Here is a 6,000-nt window from a genome sequence, read left to right as displayed (position 1 = left end):
GAAGACATCCGTCGGGGTTCTCTTACTGTATATTGCCAGACTCTCTGCTGTCGGAGCCTATCCAACGTGTCCCCTCATGCAGTACTGGCTTTAGCCAGCATATAGCGCCATTGTATAACGGCAGAAAAAGAGTAAGCCCCCTAGGAAAACCATGATACAAATTGGATTGGAAAGGGTTAAAGATAAGCCATAATTGGTTTTTTTTTAAACCCCTTTAAACTATTTAATTCTAGTTCAACTGGTTACCAGACAACATCCCTGTCTGTAGTAAAATAGTAAACTGAGCTATACTTAGGCCTCATGTCCACGGGCAAAAGAAGAATTAAAATCCGCAGCGGATTTTAACTCTTCTCCCGCACGCGGATCCACACCCCATAGGGATGCATTGACCACCCGCGGGTGGATAAATACCTGCGGATGGTCAATAAAAGGGATTTAAAAAAAATAGAGCATGAAAAAATCTGGACCATGCTCCATTTTCGTGCGGGTCTCCCTACCTAAAATAGGAATTTAAAAGAATTAACTCACCCGCAGCGGACCGGGAAGGTCTTCTCTTCCTCACGGCCGGATCTTTCTTGCTTCGGCTCGGCGGATGTGCCCGGCGCATGCGCGCGGCACGTCGGCGACGTGCCGCCGGTGTGACGAGTTCATCCGCCGGCCGAAAAAGAAGATCCAGCCGTGAGGAAGAGAAGACCTTCCCGGTCCGCTGCGGGGTTAATTCTTTTAAATTCTTATTTTCAGCGCCCATGTCCGCAGGGCAGGAGGGACCCGCTGCAGATTCTCCATGTAGAATCCGTAGCGGGCCTGATTTTCCCCGTGGACATGAGGCCTTACCCCTCCACTCAGAAGCGTAACTTAAAGCTTCTGGGCCCCAATGCAAAACCTGTAACAGGGCCCCCAACTATAATGCTTTATTCATAGTACTGGGCTCCCTATATGGAGAAGTGAGTCCTTATGGGCCCCCTAAGGCTCCTGGGCCCGGGTGCAACCGCATCCTCTGCATCCCCTATAGTTATGCCCCTGCCTCTGCTGCTGCCGGGATTCTGCACTGATGTCCCACTGTGGTCCCGATGTTTGTTGTGATAGAGGGCATGATCAGAATTTAGATAATTAGTGCAGCCAATTAGAGGCTGCAGCATCATATTCCCGAGCTCCTGGCATCATGGCACTCGGGATATGAGCGGCAATACCATGAAAACGGGTGGTGATGTTGCAGCAGTCACCTGACTTTTGGTGACAGCGGCTGTCACAACAATCATCAGGACCACAGCGGGACTGCAGCGCTGGATACCGGCAGCAGCGGAGGGGTAAGTCCGGCTCAGTTTATTATTCTGCTTCAGACAGCTTCATTAAAGGGATGTGTAACTTCATTAAAGGGATGTGTAACTCTCTCATGTAGGTCTTCTTGTTCATGCACAGATGTCTTATTCCCCATTTGCAGAGCGCTGTTCTCAAGTAACTTGAATTACGGCAAGAGGAAAGTGTATGAGATCCCCGGCATCTGCTCAGACGTAATGCAGTCGATCATAGAGTACGCCTACACCGGGACGGCCATGATCAATCCTGGCAATGTGGAAAATCTCTTTATTGCGGCGGATTACTTAAACATTCTCCATCTTGTACAACTTTGCGCTGAATTCCTGATAAGCCAACTGTGCCCAGAAAATTGTATTGGGATCTACAAGTTCACCGAACACTATCACTGCCCCGAGCTCCACCGGAAGGCGCATGACTACATCTTACTCAACTTTCAGAAAGTCATGAAGACTTCAGATGAGTTCCTTGACCTGTCGGCTCAAGACCTTAAAGGTCTTTTGGAGAAAGATGAACTGAGTATTAAAGGTGTTGTGTGAGAAGCAAATAAAAAAACACGCAAACCCCACAGACTATTTGGGTTTTTCATTCATCGAGTGCTCATTCCATCCATCATTCATCATCATTTCATCATACCGATAGCTTGTGGGAGGTTTGAACAGAACACCCTGTGTTATACATGCCCCTATGCTTTAGCTGTAGCAGAATTTTATAAAATCTGTATGTAATACTGCGCAAAAGTTTCAGGCAGGTGTGGAAGTAATGCTGCGAAGTGAGAATGCTGTCAATAATGGAAGCGTTAATAGTTTATTTCTGTCAATTAGCAAAATGCAAAGTGACTGAACAAAAGAGAAATCTAAATACATCAATATTTCGTAGTTTTAGTTAATTAGTGAAGAAAAAAATGTGATGGGTGTAGGCGCGGCTGACCAAAATATAAAGATCAGTACAATACAGGAAGTAAGCTCAGCTTCTCCGTTTTATTGTAAACCAGCATGAAGACACGTTTCGAGGCAACGCCCCTTCCTCAGTTAATGCTGAGTTTGAGGCAGGTGTGGAAAAGGCATGGTGTACCATGCACACAGCTCTGCCTCTCTGCCTGGTATACCATGCACATACCAACAGCCAACACAAGGTGTTAATTGAGGGAGGGGTGTTGCCCCGAAATGAGTCTTTATGCTGGTTTAAAATAAAATGGAGAAGCTGAGCTTACTTCCTGTATTGTACTGATCTTTATTTCTCGGTCAGCTGCGGTACAATAATGAGTGTCTGCAGGCAGCAGTGAAGCATGGTGGAGAGCGGTACAATAATGAGTGTCTACAGGCAGCAGTGAAGCATGGTGGGGGGTGTACAATAATGAGTGTCTACAAGCAGCAGTGAAGCATGGTGGGGGGTGTACAATAATGAGTGTCTACAGGCAGCAGTGAAGCATGGTGGGGGGTGTACAATAATGAGTGTCTACAGGCAGCAGTGAAGCATGGTGGAGAGCGGTACAATAATGAATGCAGGCAGCAGTGAAGTATGGTGGACAGCGGTACAATAATGAGTGTCTGCAGGCAGCAGTGAAGTATGGTGGAGAGCGGTACAATAATGAGTGTCTGCAGGCAGCAGTGAAGCATGGTGAGGGGTGTACAATAATGAGTGTCTACAGGCAGCAGTGAAGCATGGTGGAGAGCGGTACAATAATGAATGTCTGCAGGCAGCAGTGAAGTATGGTGGAGAGCGGTACAATAATGAGTGTCTGCAGGCAGCAGTGAAGCATGGTGGAGAGCTGTAGAATAATGAGTGTCTGCAGGCAGCAGTGAAGCATGGTGGAGAGCGATACAATAATGAGTGTCTGCAGGCAGCAGTGAAACATGGTGGAGAGCAGTACAATAATGAGTGTCTGCAGGCAGCAGTGAAACATGGTGGAGAGCAGTACAATAATGAGTGTCTGCAGGCAGCAGTGAAGCATGGTGGAGAGCGGTACAATAATGAGTGTCTACAGGCAGCAGTGAAGCATGGTGGAGAGCAGTACAATAATGAGTGTCTGCAGGCAGCAGTGAAGCATGGTGGAGAGCGGTACAATAATGAGTGTCCCGCAGGCGGCAGTGGAGCATGGTGGAGAGCGGTACAATAATGAGGGTCTGCAGGCAGCAGTGAAGCATGGTGGAGAGCGGTACAATAATAAGTGTCTGCAGGCAGAAGGGAATGACAGCTGAGCGCTGCCTCTGATTGGTCACAGCGCTCAGCCAATTAGAGGCAGCGCTTTTAGGAGACCAAAAGAGAAGCAGAAGAGTGTGGGGACCTGCCGGAGATGACAGCGTTGCTAAGGTGATGTTTTTTTTTCCTTTTACAGATATGGGTTATTTTTGGGGTAGGGCTTATATTCCAAGCCCCCCCAAAAATCGTCGTCGCAGAGAGTCCCCTGCCACTGCTGTCACAGCAGTAGCAGAGGATCACGATCGTGTCCTTTTAATTTCAATGAGGCTGGCGCTGCTGCCGCTGGCCCCATTGGGAGCAATGGGAGAAGATCCCTATCTCCTGCCGTGGCTGTGACAGCCACGGCAGGAGATTCCTTCAACCCTGCTGGCATGGGAGGCTGCTTCCCTGTGAAACGCCTCGCATCCAGGGCTTCAAGAAGGGCTGCGAGAGCGATATCAGGGCGTCAATCACATCCCGATATCACTCTCGCTAGTGTGCATGAGCCCTTAGTCGATGGCTTGACTGAATACTAGCAGCCAGGCTCCTGCTCTAACTGCCAGGAACAGAGAAATCTCAGATCGTAAGGTACCAATGGGTTCTTATGTCAACCAGAAGCCTGATAAACACCTCCATGTCTGCCATGTAACTCAGACTATTAAGCCCTGCCTCATACAGAGCCTAATAGGTTGCTGTCAAAAGCTTAGTGGAATGCACTACATAAGTAATGCAGTGTACTATCCTAGCAATCAATTGATAGCATCTTCAAGTCCCTTCAGGGACTAAAAATAGTGTTTATTAACCCCTTAGTGCCACAGGATGTGCAGTTTTACGTCCTGGGAGAGCGAGGTTTATACGGCAGGCGGCTCCGTTCTATACACAGTGGGTAACTGCTGTCTTTAACAACAACTGTCCATCGGCAATAACCGCAACCAGCGCTGACATGGACGGCGGCTGTTAACCCTTTAAATGCTGCTGTCAATTCTGACAGTGGCATTTAAATGTCCCAATCGTTGTTCTCGGGTCCCAAAAAAATGGATCTAAAAAAAAATGTATGGCTACTAGAGATGAGCGAACGTACTCGGTAAGGGCGATTTCGCAATTGAGCACCGCGATTTTCGAGTACTTCACTACTCGGGTGAAAAGTACTCGGGTGCGCTGTGGGGCGGGGGGTTGCAGAGGTGAGTGGGGGGTAGCAGCAGGGAACAGGGGGGAGCCCTCTCTCTCTCCCTCTCCCCCCCACTCCCCGCTGCAACCCCCCGCTCACCCACAGCGCCCCCGAGTACTTTTCACCCGAGTAGTGAAGTACTCGAAAATCGCGGTGCTCGATTGCGAAATCGCCCTTACCGAGTACGTTCGCTCATCTCTAATGGCTACCAGAAGATGGCGGCCGAAATAATTGTATTTTTTCCAACGCTATTTTTGTAGTACAGCAAAAATAAAACTATATAAACTTGGTATCTTCATAACGAGCCGCGGAATAAAGTCATCGTGTCATTTTTTTCCGCAATACGTAGACTGTGAAAACAAGACCCCGCGAACATGGTGGAATCGCGACAGCTATGTGAATGGAACAATAAAAGTTAGGATTTTTTAAAAGTGAGGAGGGTAAACAGAAAATGCAAAAAAAAAAAGGGTCCGCGTCCTTAACCCCTTATTGACGAGCCTACTTTGTGCCTTAAGAGCTAAGCATAGTATGTAAGGCCGAAAAAGACATATGCCCATCCAGTTCAGCCTATTACCCTCCAATGTTGATCCAGAAGAAGGCAAAAAAAATCCCAAATGAGGTAGAAGCTAATTTTCCCCATTTAAGGGGAAAAAATCCTTTCTGACTCCAATCTGGCAATCGGAATAATCCCCGGAGCACCGACCCTTCTTAATAAGTAGGTTGTGCGAGCGATCTCTATATGGACCCCACCGACCCTTCTTAATAAGTAGGTTGTGCGAGCAATCTCTATATGGACCCCACCGACCCTTCCTAATAAGTAGGTTGTGCGAGCGATCTCTATACGGACCCCACCGACCCTTCCTAATAAGTAGGTTGTGCGAGCGATCTCTATACGGACCCCACCGACCCTTCTTAATAAGTAGGTTGTGCGAGCGATCTCTATATGGACCCCACCGACCCTTCCTAATAAGTAGGTTGTGCGAGCGATCTCTATACGGACCCCGATGTTTTCTATTGCTTTGACTTTTTTTAGTGCATAAAAAGTTTTTAAAAAAAACTTTTTAAAAACGTTTAACGGGAACCAGTCACCTTTCTAAACGAGCTGGTGCTGTTAGGGCGGTGCCCGCCTGTGAAGTTTGCCCCAACTGAAAACCTCACATAGACTTGTATAGGAGAGTGCGCGGCAAGCCGAAAAGAGCCAGATCATAGCGTCAGAAAGCCGTCAGGGGAATAACGAGACATCAGAATACTGTTAATAATCAAATAAAGTTTTTGTTTTATAGTATTTCTTCCAGCATTGGAGGAGAGGGAACTTCCTCTGTATCCCCACAGCTTCT

Source organism: Eleutherodactylus coqui, chromosome 10 (genome assembly GCF_035609145.1).
Source record: "Eleutherodactylus coqui strain aEleCoq1 chromosome 10, aEleCoq1.hap1, whole genome shotgun sequence".
NCBI classification, from domain to species: Eukaryota; Metazoa; Chordata; class Amphibia; order Anura; family Eleutherodactylidae; genus Eleutherodactylus; species Eleutherodactylus coqui.
The sequence above is the reverse complement of the archived record's forward strand: the minus strand, read 5'-3'. Positions refer to the sequence as shown.